Here is a 20,827-nt window from a genome sequence, read left to right as displayed (position 1 = left end):
TCACCTAATGACACATGTCTCAACATATCCCGGTCACTAAGCAATGCATGACTATGCTTGAGTATTTCCTATTTTCCAGATGTGGGCTATGCAAGAGGAACCTAGCCTGGAGCTGTCTTAGATTCAGTTGAAGAGAGCCCCCTGAGAGGGCAGGGTCCCACCACACACCTAGGGGCTAAGGAAGGAGTTAACAAGGAACCAGCCAGAGTAAAGTGCTCCCAGGATGGGGGATCCCCAAAGAACTCACAAAAGCACCCTCAAAGAAAGAAGCCCAGAGATAGCTGACGCTGTCCAGCAATAGCATTAGCCAAGTAAAACCTTTCCATTCCCTTTGGCTCTTTATTTTCTTCCTGCAGCTCCAAGAGGGTTCAAAAATCAGCCTGGCGAGCGAAGGGTAGAGGAGAATAAAAGCTCTGGGCAGGGAAATAGAAAAGAAGCTCACCGTGCATTTCTAACTACAGGCGGTCAGCTCTCAGACACAAGCTGGGATGGAGAGAAAACTTTCAATAGAATTGCACATTTTAATTATTACACAGAGCTGAGCATATTAATGACTAAACTGAGAATACAATGATCAGAGCATCCTTTATTACCAAGAATGACCAGAAAGAAAGTTTTGGGACTCCATAAAGAACAGGTTTGTCAGGCAACAAGGAAAAAGAATAGGGTGTTTTTCTGATGATAGTCTCCTGTCCCAGGGAAAGTAAAAAGTAAAGATTTAGCTTCCCCAGGGGGAAAAAGAATAAATACTCAGGCTCTTTCATTTGGAAGACACTTTGCTATGCCTGGAAACCAGGAGGAGAGAATTTAGCTGACATAAATCACTAGGAAGAGGGAACCAATGGAAAACGAGGTGGGTTCTGAGTGACCGAATGAAGTGTGGGAGAGCCCATCTGAGTTTTTTTCTTTGCTAAAGCAAATTTTCTCAGGCACATTTTAACTTGTTTTATCATTTACACAGTTCTTACAAATTCATTTTAGACCTAACTTAGGGATTTTTTTTAAAAAATTAAGTATATATGCCATCTGAGAGGCCATTTTATAACTTTTGGATTTGCTTGATTTTCTAGTAAGAGATACAGATCAGTGATTCTCAACTGGGGAGATTTTTGCCAGGAGGGGGACATTTGGCAATATCTGGAGACATTGTTGGTTGTCACAACTGAGATGATACTACTGGTATCTACTGGGTAGAGGTCAGGATGCTGCTAAACGTCCTACAATGGACAAGACAACCTTCCATGACAAAGCCTTATCTGGTACAAGAAGTCGATGGTGCTGAGGTTGAGAAACGCTGATCTAAACTGACCTTCATAGGGAGGCTGTGTTTAATTGTTTTAAAGCATAGAAACAAAAGACAGCCATACCCTCCTTTGAGTTGTAGATTACAATATGAGCTAAAGTAAAATTTTAGAGTCTTAAATTTTTTAGTCTGAATCTAATTTTTTTAACTGTCATTTCAGGCTGGATTTCATTTAAGGTGGATGCGTACATTCCCAGGATTTTGTTAAATAAATATATCACAAACGTCCCATTGTTGATCTGGATCTAATCCTTCATTTTCTTTATCTAACCCATTTTTATCCCCTACTGTTCTGAGAATTTATATGCTGCCAACTGCATAAGTGCTTCTCACATGTTCGTCACATGCTTATTTTTCAAGCAACTTCTCAGAGAAGATGTTCCCGTACAGATACTCTCCTTTCCACTGTTTACTGCTTTCTACATAAATAACAGATTGCAGTACTGATATCACTGGATCTGGTAGGGGAAAAAAACACCAATAATATTGTTTTTCTTTTCAGTTAATCTATTAGCAGTACATGTGTCTTCCCCATGAGCCATTTTTGCTACCCATTACCAGAGCTACCAACCGTCGAAAGCATCTTTCCCTTTAAAAATAATTCTTTTCACTTCAGAATCCTGGCTGTCATTTATTAGGTTGGAAAACTGATTTTTCGTTTTCATATATGGATTTAGATTCACGCCTTCCAATGTTTGTGATAAGAGACAAACTCATTATGGTCTCTGGTATGTCATCACATCTTCAAGTTTCAGAGAGTTGAGAAAGAACAATGGTATTGAGATCTCTCTCTCTCTCTCTCTCTCTCTCTCTCTCTCTCTCTCTAAATATAGTGTATGTATATATATGATATATAGATAGATAAAGTTTGGAAATTTTAATTTCTCAGCTCTCAAATTTTAATTCTGGAATTTCAAATCCCCTTTATTTTAAAATCTACATGTATGTAAGGGAAAGTAATTCTATTTTTTTCTGACTTATCTACAATTAATTCAAGACATAAAATCATGGCTATCCAAGAAGCCTGTAGAGCATGTTTTTATCAACCTACATCTATTTCTTGGAATCTAAATGTCATAGTGCTGAGGCCATCTCTTACTTGAAAAGATTCAAGTTCTCTTCTGAAAAGAAGACCATATGGCTCAATTCTGCTGAGCAGCATAAATAATGTTCCTAAAGCAAGACTGGCCTTAAAGGTCAACTAAACAATGTCTAGAATTAACTTCCTTTCGCTTTGGGCTGGCCAGCAGGCAGCCGCATATACCTTTTCCCTCTCTTCACATTTACAATTGCCAAGCTCTTTCCTCTCTCCTCCCTCCTACCTTCCCTCTGGTCCCTCCAACATTTATTTTATTTATTAATTGAATCATTTTTCATTTTCGGTTGCATTTATTCAACATTCATTCAAATTAGTTTTGTAGTCTATCTAATGATTTTTACCCCAAACTCCAAGCGTGTAGAGGCTGCTATTGTTCAGAGTGGAAAGGTTTGGGTCCTTTAGTAAAATCCATAGAACTGGGATGGATAGCAAGAAACAGATAATGAAACACTTCCACTCACCCAGGATTCATCAACTGCTTCTATTTCTGCTGTTGGCATATGCCTTGCTACTCATGCGCTATAGATTGCAAAGCAAGACATTGCATTTCTATACTCCAGTTTTTCTTAACATTTAGAGATTTTGAGTCTTGTGTGGAAGGAGCACGGTTTAATTAAATCATTTGTATCTCGTCTCATATGTTGTATGTGAAGTCTGTCTCACCCTTCCAACTCCTATTTTCTGTTCGGAGTTACTTATGATTGATTAGTGCTCCCTTGCCTTTTTATTTATAGGCATTGGCTTTTCATTTAATATTTCTTAGTGCACTTATTTTTTTTAACTGCTGCTGCTCTGATTTTTTGGCATACACACTAGTGCCTTCTGGACTGTGCTAAGCTTTGACAAGACTGAAGAGGAGGCCCGACTGAATTTGTCTAGTACAGCTAGCACTCCACTCAAAATAACTTTTCCTTTAAAAAATCTATTTTTACTGGTTCAAGCCTAGTCTAATCTTTCAATCATGAGGTTGAACCTTGCGTTTTATTTTAAAGTGCAAGGGTTAACATGGAAGACATTAATAAATAGGAAAAAATCACTTTTCACTCTGTACATTGAACACGGGTTAATCTGATAAAATTAAATCTGTTGTTTGACTCTTCAGAGCTAATCAGCTTTGTAGGCCAAAAATACCAAACACTTGGCCTTTTCCAGTAAAATCTCTTATAGAGAAACTCTTTTTTCCCTTTGCCAGTTCTTGAAATTCATACATGACATGGAGCACTGTTTCCAATCACAAATGAATAATCATGTAAGAAATTATCTAGTTTATCTATAATGTGGTTTATAATAGGACTTATTCCAACACAACTGCCCATCCAGTGTGCATGTCTACAACGGATGCTAAATTAGCACCCTCTGAGTTATTTGCTTTTTAGGGAAATAAGATTAACAAAGGAAATTGAAATCATTAAAAGATCAGGAGGAAAATGTTTGAATTGGTCCAAGTTGGCTGGTGGCTGTCAGGGGCACGTCTTCCTCGCCTGACGGGCTGTGGATTCACGATGTTCACCGAGGCTTTATGGGAAATTAATAAGATCTAACGGGAGGCGGCAAAACAAAATTAATTCAAGAAAAATAACTCATCTGTAGCTTCCCGTGATCGTGGAAAAATTATAACTATTTATTCAAGAGACGAAAGAATTTTATTTCATTTTTGAGTAGGTGATAAATGTATCTGGATATAAATTAAAATAATATTAAAAACAATGCAGTGAAAGGTCTCAGTCCCATGCCTGCTTCCATCTACCCTGTTCCTGCCACCCCCAAAGATATTTTATTAGTTTCTTGTGTATCTCTTCAGAGTTTCTTTACGCAACTACAATTAAATGTAAATTTATATTCTTCCCACTGTTTCATACAAAATATAGAATATTACGTACAGCGATGCACCACATAACAACATGTTGGTCAATGATGGACTGCACATGTGACAATGGTCCCATAAGATTGGTACCGTATAACCTAGGTGTGTAGGAGGCTATACCATCTACTTTGCGTAACTATACTCTATGATGTTTGCACAACGATAAAATCACCTAACAACGCATTTCTCAGAACATATCCCTGTTGTTAAGCAACACATAACTGTACAATGTTCCGGTTCTTTTTGTTTTTACTCCTCAATACACCTGGGAGAATTTTCCATTTCCGTACATAGAGAACTTATTTTTCTTTTTTAGAGCTACCTTGTATTGTGTTGTAGGGAACAAACCAAAATTTTTAAAAACTCAGTCCCCTGTTGATGGACACAGGCTGTTTTCACACTTCTCTTGTTACAAACAAGGCTACAATGAATAAAGCTTGCATATAAGTCATTCTCTGTGTGTAGTTTTATCTGTAGGATAAGTTCCTAAAATTGCTGGGTCCAAGCGAAATGCATTTATAATTTGGATAGATAATGCCAAATTGTACTTTATAGGGATTGTACCATTTCAAACTGATAGGTGAAAAATTGCTTTTTGATATAGGTTTAACTAGCATTTACCTTATTATGAGTGACTTTGAACATATTTTACATTTTTAAAGATCGAGTTGTATTTTCTTTCCTGTGAAGCGTCCTGTTCATATTATTTGTCCACCTTAAAAGCGCAGCTAGCATTTTTCTTACCAACCTCCAAAAGCTCTGTATATGTTAAGGAGATCAATTTTTTATGTGTAATAAGACTTGCAGATCCTTTTTGCCAATGTGTTATTCATCTTTTGATTTGCTTATGATGATTTTTACCCTGTGGAAGTTTTTGCTGTACTAATGTATATTTTTTTAATACGATCAAAGTTATCAGCCTCCTCTTTTATGACTTCTGGATTCTTTGTCATAGTTAGAAACCCTTCCCTACTCCAAAGGTAGAAAGTAATTGACCCATGTTTTTTCTTTTACTTTTATAATTTCATATTTTACATTTAAATATTTAATACATTAGGAGTTTATCATGGTGTGTAGTATGAGCTATGGATCAAACTTTATTTTTCCCAGTAAACTATCTTATTATCTTAATACCAATATCATGTAACAAAATTTAGTCCACCTTCTCCCTACTGATTAGAGATGCCACATAAATTTTTAAGGAAACAAATAAGTATACTTATAAGATTTAGTCAATAAATTGCTGGTTTTAGCTAAGTACTCGAACCATAGTATCATACATCATATTTTCAATTCTCTTTTACTTGAAACAGAGATAGAAATAAACAGTTCAATTTAAAAAATGAGTTGATTTTGGCCCAGTCTATGATATATAAAGGAAATCCCTAAATTCATAGGAATACTTCTTTAATACTTCTTGGCAATAGCTTTATGAAGATCATTCTGAAAGAACTATGATCAGAGATGACCACTAAAAACCATGTAATAATAATAAGGCCAGCCCTGGTGGCCTAGTTGCTAAGTTCTGCATGCTCCACTTTGGTGGCCTGGGTTTGGTTCCCATGCATGGACCTACACTACTCATCTGTCAGTGGCCATGATGTGGCGGCAGCCCACCTACAAAAAAAAAGAGGAAGATTGGCAGCAGATGTTAGCTCAGGGTGAATCTTCCTCAGCAAAAAAAAGAAAGAAAGAAAGAAAAGTAATAATAATAGACAATAGCCATCAAGTGCCTATTAATAACTAGATAATTGTTTAAGGAATATTATATATTTTATGTCATTTAATTCTCACAATAACCTTACAAAGCTTATTATAGCCATTGTGCGATTTAAAAACAATGGAGGCACAGTAAGTACATAGCAGAGTCATGATTGAAATTTAAGTTTGCCTTTCTCCCAAACTCATATTCTATAATATACTGATAGCCATTCTCTCTTTCTCTCTGTCTCTCTCTATATATGCGTATATATGTATCACTATATATATATATATGCACACGCATCTACATATAAACATATCCAATTACTTACATTTATTTCATGGATGTTCATATATATATATATATATATATATATATATATATATATCTCACATAGGTGAACTGTTATAAAACTACCTAATATTTATTGAGTGCTCATATGTGCTAGGCATTGTGTTAAGCACTTTGCATATTTAACTCAGTTGATTCTCATTAAAAAATCTTCTATTAACGCTACCTTCCAGATGGGGAAACTGAAGTAAAGAAAGGTTAATTTGCCCAAAAGTCACACAAATAATAAGAAATTGGACCAGAATTTGAACCCAGGTAACACGGCTCAGTGCCCATGCTCTTACCTACTTCACTATACTATCTCATTGTACACTTGTTTAGCAGTAAATATCATTAGGGGGCTAAAGTTGATCCTATATCAGTATATCTTCAATTAACCAGAATGCGCAGAGACTGGGGCCAATAGACATTTTGGTCCCCCAAGTGTTATATGGATATTCCACTCTTCCTATGAGTGCTTTTTCTTTCTCTTCCCTAGTAAACACAGATTACGAAAAATCTCATGATCTTCCCTTATAATTAAATATCCTGTGGGGCTATCTAGTCATTGTCAAGGCCGTAACAGAACTAGTCATTTGTCTCCTTCTCTCCAGGGTTCTCCTAACCAACTCCCTCTTCCAGGTACTCTCTCAGCACCACCTCCATGCTCCAGCCCAGCTTTGAACACGTCTTTGTGACAGCCCTTAGCACTTTACAGTACCCTCTTGTTTCCTGTCGATCTTCCTGCTTCTCCCTTGAGCCATTTCTCATCTCCACTCCCATCCCTACTCCCTCCGACTTATTCATACTTATGTCCAGACCCAAGCCTGGCACATAAGAGTGCTCATATCTACTTGTTTTATTAGATAACACCTTAAATGATCTCTTACTTCCCTTTTCTGCACTTCACCTTGTTTCCCGGAATGCATCACTTTCTCCTTCCCACCAGCCTCCAGCCCCACGTTTAGCCCTTATGACTTCACGTTGCCCACCACCAAACCCCTACCCGGAAAGTGTCCTGTGATGAGATGACTCGATGCTTCAAAATTATCCTTCCCTCATTTAATAAGATTCTTTGCTCCTTAGTGCTCTGATCTCAGCAAAACGGCACTGAGGGAAAGCAAACTGACTGAAACAGTTGTGGATACGAAACAGCCCAAAGTGCTGGTTCTCCAGATGAAATCTAATTTTAAAAAAGGCAGAGCTAAACCAAAGAAATGAACTGCTAATGAAGCACATAGCTGCTGTGCACAGGAGGAAGACATCTTCGGAGGTTCCATCTCCACAACTGGCCATTCTTCACATCTCCATTATGGATACAGGTGTGTATACAAAATTCAACAAAAAGGAAACCAAACCCCAGATTATGTTTTAATTATTTGGGTTTTCTTTGTTACTGCTACCTTCCCCATTTTCCTAATATCTTTTTTCTATTTTAAAGCCAAGTACAGAAGTTTTTCAGTTAATTCAGTGTTCAGATTACACTCAGTTTTAGGTATCGCTATTTATCATCCAATCTCACTGCTTCCTTTTCAGTTTATGAAACACCACTGAGAATTCCACCAACCTGAATAGGCTGATTGGTAGCTAATTTGATTTTTGTTTCATTGATACCATAGAAAGCTGAAAAATATCATTAATTCCTGCACATAAGAATTTTTATGGAATATTAAATCACTGTTGCAATCCATTTGATTCACCATATTAACAAACTAAAAAATAAAACCATATGATCTCCTCAATACATTCAGAAAAGCATTGGCAAATCCTATGCATATTCCTGATAAAAACTCTCAGAAAACTAAGAATAGAATGGAACTTCCAAAACCTGATAAAAGATATTCACCAAAAAACTACAGCTAACATCATACTTAATGGTTATATTCATTTGCTGGTGCTGCCATAACAAAATACTATAGACTGAGTGGGTTAAACAGCAAAAATTTATTTTCTCACGGTTCTGGAGGCTAGGCTGTGGGCTAAAAGATCAAGGTATTGACAGGATTGGTTTCATTCTGAGGTCTCTCTCCTTGACTTGTAGATAGCAGTCTTTCTGTCCTCTTATGGTCTTTCCTCTGTACCTGTGCATATCTGTGTCTTAATCTTTTCTTCTAAAGACACTAGTCATATTGGATTAGGGCCCACCCACATAACCTCATTTTCCTTAATTGCCTCTTTAAAGGCTCTATCTCCAAATATAGTCACATTCTGAAGGACTAGGGGTTAGGACTTCAACATAGGAATTTTGGGAGAACACAATTCAGCCAATAGCAATGGTGAAAGTCAAAGCTTTCCGCTAAGATCAAGACAAGGCAAGGATGTCTGCTCTCACCACTCTATTCAACATTGTACTAGAGGTTCTAGTCATTTCAGTAAGGCAAGAAAAAGAAATAAAAGGTATCCAGATAGGAAAAGAAGAAATAAAACTGTCTTTATTCACAGACAACATCATCTATACAGGAAATACAACGAAGTCTACAAAAATAGCTATTTGAACTAATAAATGAGTTAGCAAAGTTTTAGAATAAAAGGTCAAAATACAAAACTCAAGTGGATATTTATATACCACCAATGAACAATCAAAAAATGAAATTTAAAATATGCCATTTACGATAGCATCAAAAAACATGAAATACTTTGGGATAAATCTCATAAAGTATGTGCAAAATCTGTTCAATGAAAACAGGGAAACTTTACTGAGAGAAATTAAAGACGACCTAAATGGAGACATATACCTTTTTCATGGTGCAGAAGACTCAATATTGTTAGGATGTCAACTCCTCCCTAATTTATGTGTAGATTCAACTCAATCCCAAATAAAATCTCAGCAGGCTTTTCTGTGGAAATTGGCAAACTGGTTCTGGAAATGGAAAGGACCTGGAATAGCCAACATAACTTGAAAAGGAAGAACAAAGTTGACAGACTAACTCTATCTGATTTTAAGACGTTATAAAAATATGGAACTATCTTTATTGACTAAAAATATTCAAAGAGACTAATGAAACAGAACAAAGAGACCATAAACATTCCCGCCCCTACATGAACAACAGATTTTTGAGAAAGATGCAAAGGCAATTCAGCAGAGTAAGGATAATCTTTTCAATAAGTGATATCATTTTCAACAAATAAACCATTCAAAGAAATGAACCTCAATTCATATCTCGCACCATATACAAAAATGAACTCAAAATGGATCATGGACCTAAATGTAAGATCAAAAATTATAAAACTTCTACAAAAAACCATAAATTGGCATCTTTGTGACCTTCGGGTAGGCAAAGATTTCTTATAAACGACAAAAAAATATGGATATGACTATCCATAAAAATAAAAATTAATGAATTGGAATTTATCAAAACTAAAGAATCTGTGTTCCTCAGAAGACACTGTTAAGAGAATGAAAATATAAGCCACAGACTGGATGAAAATAATTTTTGTTACGGGCAACAACATAAATGAATCTCAAGATAATTATGCTAAGGGAAAGAAACCATAACAACAAAAAAAGTATACTGTACGATTCCATTTCCATAAAGCTCTAGAAAATGCAAATTAATCTATAGTGAGAAAAAGCAGACCAGTGGTGGCCTGAAGACGCCAGAGAGACAGATTATCAAGGGGCACGAGGAAACTTTGGGGGTAATGGCTGTGTTCCCTATCTTGACTGTGTGATTATTTCACAGGTGTCTACGTATAACAAGCTCATCAAACCACACATCTTAAATATGTGCAGTTTATTGTATGTCAATTACATCTTAATAAAGCGATTGCAAACAATTCATAGGAGACACCTCACTCTTTAGATAATTCCAAATTGTAATTTTCATCAAAATTCACTCTGCCTTTGCTTTTGCTCTTCTCTCAGATTAGGAAGCTCTCTTTTTTCCTACTCTTACCCCTATCATTCCACTTTTTTTTTTTTTAAGGATTTTATTTTTTTCCTTTTTCTCCCCAAAGCCCCCCGTTACATAGTTGTATACCCTTCGTTGTGGGTCCTTCTAGTTGTGGCATGTGGGACGCTGCCTCAGCGTGGTTTGATGAGCAGTGCCATGTCCACGCCCAGGATTCAAACCAACGAAACACTGGGCCGCCTGCAGTGGAGCGCGTGAACTTAACCACTGGGCCACGGGGTCAGCCCCTCATTCCACTTTTGTCTATTGAAATCTTTCTTGCTCTTCAAAGTCTTAATTCAAGCACAAATAAAATGCCAACTCCTCTACAAAGCTGTTCCCAATATTCCACGTCAATATGAACAGCTCCTGTCCTTATAATCTCATCTGTTTGTTTCATCTTGCCTTTAAAATCTAGTTAGCTTCTATAGACTCATCAGCTCCACTACACTGAAAGTTTCTTGAGAGAGGGGTTGTTAATTTGTTTTTAATCCTATCTATGGCCTAGCAGAAGTTTTGACTATAGAAAGACTCTGTAACTGCTTCAAGGGTGGATAGATGCATGGAAGGATGGAATGGAAAATAATATATTCCATTCCCTTAGCTTGTTTTCTTCTGAAAGGCAACTTCTAATAATCCAGTCAGTACAGATGCGCTAAATGGTGCTCGTGTGTTATCTACACAAGGAGCTCATTTTAGACATGTCTCCCTGGAGATAACCCCTTAACCCAAAGGAGTTATTCTTGTGGTAGACATTTCAGACATTCTGGAAGGCTGGTAGGGAAAATAACATTAAGAAAAATAAGACCTCACAATGCCCTCCCATGATCCCGGGCTGGCTGTCTGCCCTTGAATAGTCGTTCAATAAATGACTCCACCAGCTGAGCCAATAGATTTTTTCAAGACTCCCCAGCGATCTCTAAGGAGCAGCTGTGAGACTGGGAGAGTCTGACTTTCTGCCTCTATGGTACCTGAAAATGAAAGATTTCTATTATATTGGTTAATCTTTACAGATGGGGAAACTGAGGGACAAAGGAGTCCAGAGGTCACAGAATAGTTTAGAGGCAAAACAATAAGTATTTCTCCTGAGCCGAGGTCAGAATCCCTTACAGGGGCTTCTAGATCATGTTGCTTTAATATTTCATTAAACACTAGAAAAATATTTGACATCCTACCAAAATTGTTGTGCATTAAAAAATATAGTAACAGCAATACTAACAGTTTGGGGACACAGGTTATTTATTTGGATAAAATAGAGAATCCAATAATATTTTCATCAGTGTCTTATTTAAGAGCTATTTCATTTTTATAGGCTGATCTACTCTACTCAGAAAGAATTGGCATGTGTGTTTAATATAACAGCAACTGAACAGAGGTTGCAAAGACTGTGGGAAAGACCTTTGAGGTTGAAGTTAAGAAGTATTAACCTTGACCTCTCCTAAGCCCTAAGAGTATAATAAATTACGCACTTGGTTTACAAGTTTGTAAAATCCATGATTGTAAGAATCATGTCTTGCTTTTTGATATATCACCATTCACTCATTTATTTACCAAATATATTTTGTGTACCTAATATATGAAAGACTATTTTGCACTGGGTACATGGTAACAATGGATAGACAAAGTTCCTTCTCTCACAGAGCTTACATTCTAGTGGGAGGAGACAGGCAATCAATAAACAACACACATAGCAGAGGATGATAGATGCTCATCAGAGAATTAAACAGGCAAAGGACTTGAGAGTTACCAGGTGGCCACTAGATCGGGAAGTCAGGAAAGAGGTGTCCGAACAGGCAACATCTGGGCTGAGAAGGGAATGAGGAGGAGAAAGCAAGCACGCAAAGAGCCAAGAAGGCACCTTCCAGGCAGAAGGAACAGCCTGCTAAGTCACAAAGGAGGTTGGCATGTTCCAGGAAAAGAAAGAAACATGAGGTAGCTGGAACCTGGGTGTGGACAAGAAAAGTGACGGATGCTGAGGAAGAAGCGGTGGGCAGAGCACAACGAAGGAGGGCTTTGTGAGGAAGAGGAAGGAGCTCAGATTTTATTCTAGGTATGACAAGAGTCAGTGGAGGGTTTTGGGCACGGGAGTCACATGATCTGATTTACATTTTCACAAGAACTCTCTGGCTACTGCATGCAGAGCAGGTTGTAGGGAATGCAAGAAGGGGAGGAAAGAGACGAGTTAGGATAACATCACAGTAGCCGAAGAAAGAATGAATATGGACATGGACTAGGGCATAGTAGCAGCAATAAACAGAAATGGATGGATTCCAAAACAGGTTTTGTAGGTAGAATTGACAAGACTTGATGCTAAATCAGATGCAGCGTTTGTGGGAAAGGATTCAAGGATGAAGCCTAGATTTTGAGCTTGACTAAGTAGGTTACTGTGACTTAACAGATGTTAAAAAAAAGTCACTGTTTAATTAAATTTCAATTTACTTAACCTCAGTAAACCAGCATAAACCACCATAAAAATTTAGAACTGGAATTTTAGACACTTTTCAATCCAATATTTTACAAATGACAAAACTGAATCCATACCAAGTGGTTAAGAGACTTGCCCAAAGTTGGACACATGTTAGTGACAGAGTTGGTATTACAACACAGATTTCTTTGACTTCCAATCTGCTGCTGTTTTAGTGACACCATACTAAGTACAACATAGCCACAGGCGTTATTATTCCTACTGCCTAAAGGCAACACGATAGTACCAGACAATATCAGCAATGTTGTGATGAATGGTCTCTTTCCCCATTTGTAAATGGGGAGCCAGAACCATGAGAGATGGGCAACACCTGTCTCCCCTCCACCTGCCATGTTGAATCAAGCAATGAGATGTGTCCGTTTTACCTCTTACATCATCTCTCTAATTCAACCTCTTTAGTCCCCTTCGCCACCTCTCTAGTCCAAACTCCCAATTCTCCTTCCAGCACAGACTTGCCCCTTCCAGTCCATTCCCTACCAGCATGCAGACTGATCTTTTTAAAGATAGGTTTTCTCAAGTATCTTCGGAGTGTCATTCTCCTACCTGATCAGGGAGACATATGTTAACCCTCTCTCTGAAACCTCTCCCTTTGCCCAGCCCACTCCCCTTTACTTGGGCCGGGTTAACTCACATTCTCCTTTTAAAGCTCTGCTCAAGTTTTCTTTCCTCTAGGAAGTATTTTTTGCCACCACCGCCCCCCAACTCAGTCAGATATTCCTATTATATTACTTACAGATCATTTTTAATTTTTTGTAGAACTTACGGTTTCAGTAATTAATTGTGCAATTTGTTGTTTGATATCCATCTTCCCTGGTAGTTGAGTGTCTGTCACCCCTGCTAGGATGTAAGATCAATGAAGATTCAGACCATATCAATCTTGTTTACTCCATATCTGCAATTCCTATAAAGTCCCTGACATACCTTAAGTAATTAACAAATATTAGATGAATAAATTAATGTATGTGTTCAACTTGTAGACCAGAGATGTCTTGTATATTTTATATTACTAAAAAGTTTTATAAATGCTAATTTTACGTGCACTACATATTTCAGGAAACTAAATAATTAAAAGATAATAAGGATGCTTGCGGCCAGCCTGGTGGCATAGTGGTTAAGTTTGTATGCTCCACTTGGGCAACCTGGGGTTCCAGGTTTGGATCCTGGACACGGACCTAGTACTGCTCATCAAGCCATGCTGTGGAGGCATCCCACATAAAATAGAGGAAGATTGGCACAGATGTTAGCTAAGCAACAATCTTCCTCAAGCAAAAAGAGGAAGATTGGAAACAGATGTTAGCTCAGGGCCAATCTGCCTCACACACACACACAAAAAGATAATAAGGACACTTAATATACACAGAAGGGAAAAATGTGACTAGGAAACAAAGAAGGATTGAGTGAGTTCAAAATAAACCAATGTGACTTGAACGTTCACACAAGTATCTCCTTTTACTTCTGCATACATTGTCTCACAGAGGCCTTCCCTGACCAATCCGTCTAAAATAGTTCACCCCATCACCCCACCCCCTACCACCATGGCACCCACTCTCTAATTACCCTGCTTTATTTTTCTTCATCGTGCTTTATATTCTCTATTTTCTTACTCGTCTGCCTTCCCCTCTATTATAAAAGCTCCATGAGGGCAAGGACTTTGTATTATTTAGTGCTACAGCCCCACTAGCACCTGGCACATGGTAGGTGCACAGTGAATACTTGTTGAGTGAATGAGTGACAACACTGAGTTATCTGAGCAACTAGGCAACATGGGGATCATTATTTCCCTTTTGCCTATGACACAACTACTTCCCCAAGAGCAAGAATTACTACATGCTCAAAACTGTGCAACTGGTAAGTGATCAAGATCCAAGCCAAACTCAGGGTTTTGTGCTCACCAGTGCAGGGCTGGGCCCACAGAATAGAACCCACACTTGCTGAAGCAGGAGGGTAGTTCATTAACTCAGAATGAATTTATTCATTTAGAGTGAGATTTCTGATTGTGGGGACCAACTTGTGGGTGAAATCCCTGAACAAAGCTTCCAGCTTCACTAACAGGGTGAGCCTGGACAATCAACCAGCAAGACATTGCTTCTTGGTCTCCTAAACCACTTTGATGGAGCCTATTGGGACCTTGGGTTGGAAATGGGTAGAACTAAAGATTTGGAGGGAAACACGAAGTAGGCAGGAAAAAGGCTTCAAGTAAACAAGGTGCCTTATGAATATCCCACCATTACCTGACCCCAGTCATTGCCACTGTCATTTCTCACCTGGGCAGAGTTTCCCAGAGAGTGGGCCCAGAACTTTATCACAAACAGCTCTGCTGTCTGTTAAAAATGGAAATGGTGGGCCAGCCTGGTGGCACAGCAGTTAAAAAATTCACACAGTCCGCTTCGGTGGCCCAGGGTTTGCTGGTTCGTGTGAACCTACACACCGCTTATCAAGCCACGCTATGGCAGGCATCCCACATATAAAATAGAGGAAGATGGGCACAGATGTTAGCTCAGGGCCAATCTTCCTCAAAAAAAATTAAACTAAACAGTTTTTTAAAAAATGGAAATGGTGCCACTCTACCCCAGAACTGATGAATCACAAACTCTGGGGTGGAGCTTACAGCTGTACCTTTAACAAACACACAGGCAGATTTCTATGCATATGAAAGCTTGATCACCACTGACTTAAAATTTGGGGTAATTAACTTGTCAACATGATACCTGGACACAATAAAGAGCATAAAAGATGAGGCTGATGTAAACCCTCCCAGCCCAGGGCCAAGGTGGCTAAGAAAAATAAAATTAATGAACAGGTGTACTGTATCTGGTTAGGATTTTGTTTCTGCAAAGCTGAACACAAAGTAATACTCCCTGAAATGTTTGCTTTGATTTTTTTCCCCTTCAGTCATCATACAACTTCCCATGGAAATATTCAGTAAGAATAAATTTTTGAATATCTATGAGCTGATTATCAGGAGTGTTAAGGGTAACAAACAAACCTGTTTTTTTATTAGTTAGTAGGTAATTGGGAGCAAATTTTATTTTACATTTTTGTGACTTAGTTTTCTCTATTTATTGGACTTTTCGGTATGAATGGGACGCTGGATGACAGATTCTTGGGCAGGGTCTTCACACTAAATCTACAGAATTATATGTGAGAATAATGATACCTTCCACAAGGAGTTTTTGTGAGAACTAAATGAGACAAACTAGAAAAGGTACCCAGCCCACCGCCTGGAGCACTGCAGAAACTCAACAACTGGGAACTGTTATTATGATATTTAATTCCTAAATAAGACGCGCTTATGTCCATATATAAAGAGAGGAGGCAAAGCTTTTGAGATTTCTTCTGTTTTACTTCTTTAAAAGATGTTCTAAACTAAGCCTAAACTGTTTGGGGACACCCTACTATTTTGGATTTCCCCTCCGCCCACCCTTTATTATCAACACAGATAATAAACAGGGGCCACCTTTCTTAATGAAAATAGCAATAGAATCTGTTGGCCTAACAACTCCCCCTCCAGGGAGTAAAACTGTGGTCTGGAGGTCATGGACTCTTTGTGAACCCTGACTCCGGATCCTTCATGACCTCTTCTTCCTGGGGTGGTGTGACCATCTCTTCAGGCATGTGACTGGGCCAGGCTCCTTTCTTTACTCAGATGTCAAACCTGCCTCTCTCTAGTTATTTATTGGTCATCAGAAAAGAACATTTGATTCCCACATATTTTCCAGAAAGTTAACCTCAAACTCTTTATCACGACTTACTCTTCAGTGATAATATTTTAAGAGGCTTGCCGAGAGGATGAGCCATCTGTCTGCTTCTCAAAAGACTCTAAATTGTATCCTTAATGAAGCCAAGCACACAGAGAGCTACCCACTTGCATATTTTGGCCCCTGGGAGAGGTGATTTTGTGTCACCTCTCTCCAGTGTCACACCACAGCACATGACCATGAGCATGAGCAGTGCCACCATGAGCATATTCAGGCCCACCACATCCTATGATGTCACGTGTACAAGGGCTCACAGAAGATAATTTTCTTTCAGGCCTTCTGCAACTGGATGGCTCAAGAAAGAGCCCTCTAAAATCCCAGGACTGAAACATCCACCCTGAGAGCGTGGCTCCCCAGCCTAAAGCGTCCTCTCTCTGGTCTCTAAGGGAGCCGTAGGCGAAGGAAGACTGTGGACTAGGCAGATGACCTCTTCTAGTTCTTGCTCCATTTCCTGTGTGTTACTTTGAACAGCAAATCGGTCTTACGCCAATATTACAGCATCAATGGAAACGCTTGCCTTCTGGAAAGATCATCTTGGTCTACAGAGTGGAGGTTTGCCACTAAAAATTTTCTTCAAGATTTTAAAATTGAGAAGCTATGTCTATAGAAGGTTTACTCAGTAAAACCAAAGACGTGAGTTTTGATCATTCTTCCAAGAAGAGTTGCAAAGTATTGGTCAAGCCTCTATTCACATGCATTGGAAACTAACCTTGACTCATTTAAGCAGAAAGAGGATTTTTAAAAGGATCTTGGGCATTCACAGATAAGAAAACTGGAGAATCAAACCCACAGGCCTATCCGTCAGAAACAGTTCCCAAAATCATGAAAGCACCACTGCCACCCCCAAAGGCATGGACCCTGCAGATGGCACCACTGTCAGACACCACTAAAGTCAGGCACTGGACCAGGACACCATATTAACGCCGCTACTGCCTTTAGGAACAGGATGTAATTTGCCAACCCTGTCATCGCTCATCAGAATGGAATCTGGACCGTTCCTCTTCTCTTCACCAGCTTCCCACACAAATCTAGGTAGAAGTGCATGTTTGGCAGAACTTTGAGATCACATGCCCACACCCTATCTGCAAGAAACACTGGGGACATGATTATCTAACATGTGCAGTTTTATAGCAGGAAGCACTACATACCTCATGAAGCGGGAAATTCCCAGATGTTAGAAAGAAAGTTAAGATGTTAGGTAGCCGAAAAGAATAAATGACTGGTTACTACAGGAATTGATCTGCCTGTCTTTAGTAACTAAATCTGAAATGTCACTTGAATATGGGACACATGAAATCTTTTTGAATCAAGGTCCTCTCAGAAAGGTGATTTCTTTTTTCCTCCTGGCTATGACCCTCTAAAACTGCAAGCACAGAGATTAAGACAAAACAGGTGTTTCCAATTTTCCACAAGGAGAGGCCCAGCCCTTTGCAGCTACTGACTTAGCTCACAATTTCTTCATTCTAGCTCTTTGCATCAAGTGATGCTTTTCCAGGAAATGTGGCAAATGAATATACCAGTATTCTGAATGCACCACAGCTAGAGAAATTTCACAAGGATAGAATAGCTCAGTGAAAGATGAATAAATTAAAACTTTATATCGTGATGTGTAATTGTATTTTACAGATCAAAGAATATTTCAAACATTGGATGACAATATTTGTGGTTCCTGAACATAAGTCCTAGATGGTACTTTCCTCAGCATTATTTAAGCAGGTTCTCCTGATTACTTGAGAGTAAGCCCTATGTCTACCTAATATTTTCTGTTACCTTCAAATTCCCACTTAGCTATCATGCATTATATTGGCAATCAATAAATACTCATTGATTGGAGAAGGTTGTGTCACTTGGGTTTTAAGAGGTCAACAGAAAGGATCCATGAGCAGTCACTTTGGGAAAACATGTCTGTGTCTCTCCTTTTTGGATATTTGCCCACCTTCCTTTTTGAAATTTACCTACTTATGACAGAGTATATTAACCAATAATGAATCTTTTGAATATTTTCTCAATGGTTCACATGTAAACTAATATATATGTGAAATCAGAGGGAGATTGTGTTTTAAGACATTCCATTCATACCATGTTTGATATAGTTTTAAAACAAAAGAAAGTTGTGAATTTATTTTGGGTCAACACAAAATATAGGTGCATGAAATAAATGTGCTGAAGGTCTGAATTCTGCCTGCACTTCATCCTTCTTGTCAGTAGCAGGTGCAGGATTCTTTGATGACCAGAACAATAGGCAAGGGAGGCAGGCAGAAAGAAGTTAGATGGTGAGGGGCGCTCCAGCAGAAAGCATACAGAAGATGCAAAAAGAGCCAGGATGGGGTCAGATCAAAAAGGGTCAGCAGAAGTGGGAATCAATACGTGAGAACAAAACAAAAAGCCTGGGACCAGGAGAAAAGATCAGGAGACAGGAGACAAAATTGTGCGGAAGTGTGTTCAAACATAAAAGGCAGAGAGAAGGAAGAGAATCCCACACCATTGCCTAGAGCAGTGGTTCTCAAACTTGGATGAGTACGGGAACCACCTGTGGACCTAATAAAGGACAAGAGGCCAGGCCAGGCTCCTGGAAGTAGGAGAGGGCCTGGGCCTTTGTATTTTTACCAAGTTCCCCAGGTGTTTCTGATTCCAACCAAAGTTTGAGAAGCACTGGCCTACGAGCTCCAGCTAGTAACTGAAGACATTGGACTCTGAATAGTTCAACGACATGAGTCAATAAGAAATTATAATCCCTTAAAATGCTCTGTGTTGGAGTTCCTGCTTCACAAAATGCATTTTAGGATAAGCAATTACTTTCCCTGCTACAAATGTGAGGAGCAAAATTACTTTGTCCCAAAATGGGGATTACACGAGTTAAATTTGCATATGATGCCTTCACCACACTGTCATTAGCCTCACTGTCTAGTGTTTAAAAAACAAAAACTGTCAAGAGGCCCTTTGTCTTTTGCTCATCAATTCATTTGCTCTTCCCTCTTTGATTCGGTATTTGGCCACTGCAGACTTCATACAGACATGCTCTGTGAGCACCAGTCTCCGTGTGAGCCAGCTGCCACCTCGGGCACATCTCAGCTCAGTGGTGTTTAAGAACTGGGCTCGTGTAAATAGCCAGCTTCTCAAGCGTATTCTCAAAGCAGCTGCAGCTCTCTCCCCTCACCTGTGCCTCTGGCCGATTCATTTATGTGGTCTTAGTTCTGCCTAACTTCTGACTGATTTAAGTAATTAATTAAAATAAAAATCAGGGGCCCGGCCCCATGGCAGAGTGGTTAAGATTCCGCGCGCTCCACCTTGGCAGCCTGACTTTGTGGGTTCGGATCCCAGGTGCAGACCTACTCTGCTCACCAGCCATGCTGTGGAGGTGTCCCACATACAAAAAAATGGAGGAAGATTGGCACAGATGTTATCCCAGGGCTAATTTTCCTCAAGGGAAAAAAGAGAGGAGGGTTGACAACAGATGTTAGCTCAGGGCAAATCTTCCTCACCAAAAAAATAAGTAAATCAAAATCAAACAAAACAAAACATTACAAAACTTATCTCAAATGCATGACATTCCTGTTTAGAAAGTGTACTTTGTTCCCCTTTATGATCGTGATGGATGTGAGGCCAGGAGATCTTCCTTAGAGTTTTACACCATTTTGCTAAGTAGGGTAGTATCGAAGAGGAAAAGGAAGCATCAAGCCCATGATATTTGACAGCACTTGAGGTGTGTCTGTGTTTGTGGAGGAGGGAGGAGGATGTGTCATCAGGGTGTTTGTGATTGAAGAACTCGGTTAGGTAATACACCCATAAATTACAAATACTGACTCTGAATTCTTCTGTCACTTGAAATAAATTGAGGGTCTTGCCCATAATTGACATAGCCACTGACTCTAGCAGCCAAAACCTGTTTTGTTTCATGTGAAGAGGAATCTTAAAAGTTTTGTATCTCCTTAATCTTCAAGACAATTGACCTCTGAACTGATCACATCAGAAACATCTGCTACATGTTTGATGCCTTTGTTCAAACCTGTTTGAGTCACTATGCCAGGCCTTGGGTATTCAAAGATGAACAAGACGTGTCTCTATCCGCCAGCATCTCACAATCCAGGAGAAAAGTCAGACACGGTTGAAAAATAGACTGGCTTACTTCTTCCAAACAACCTCCAGACATGTCTCAGGAATCCCTTGATATTATGATGCTTTTCTATGAGTTTCTTTTTTCAAATCTATTTTTACTACTTGCTTGTCTTTTTCTTTCTAAGTCAAAGTTAATTCCTTTGAGGTTCCTTCCTAAAGCATACCCAAAAGCACTTGAATTCTATGATCAAAATTAAGAGCAATGGCCTTTTTCTTAAAGTGCTAGAGAAATCTAGTTCTAGGCTCTTCAAAATCCAAAGAATTCAGGGGCTGGCCCCGT

The sequence above is a fragment of the Equus asinus genome, chromosome 22 (genome assembly GCF_041296235.1).
Source record: "Equus asinus isolate D_3611 breed Donkey chromosome 22, EquAss-T2T_v2, whole genome shotgun sequence".
Taxonomy (NCBI): domain Eukaryota; kingdom Metazoa; phylum Chordata; class Mammalia; order Perissodactyla; family Equidae; genus Equus; species Equus asinus.
This window is presented reverse-complemented; position numbering follows the sequence as displayed.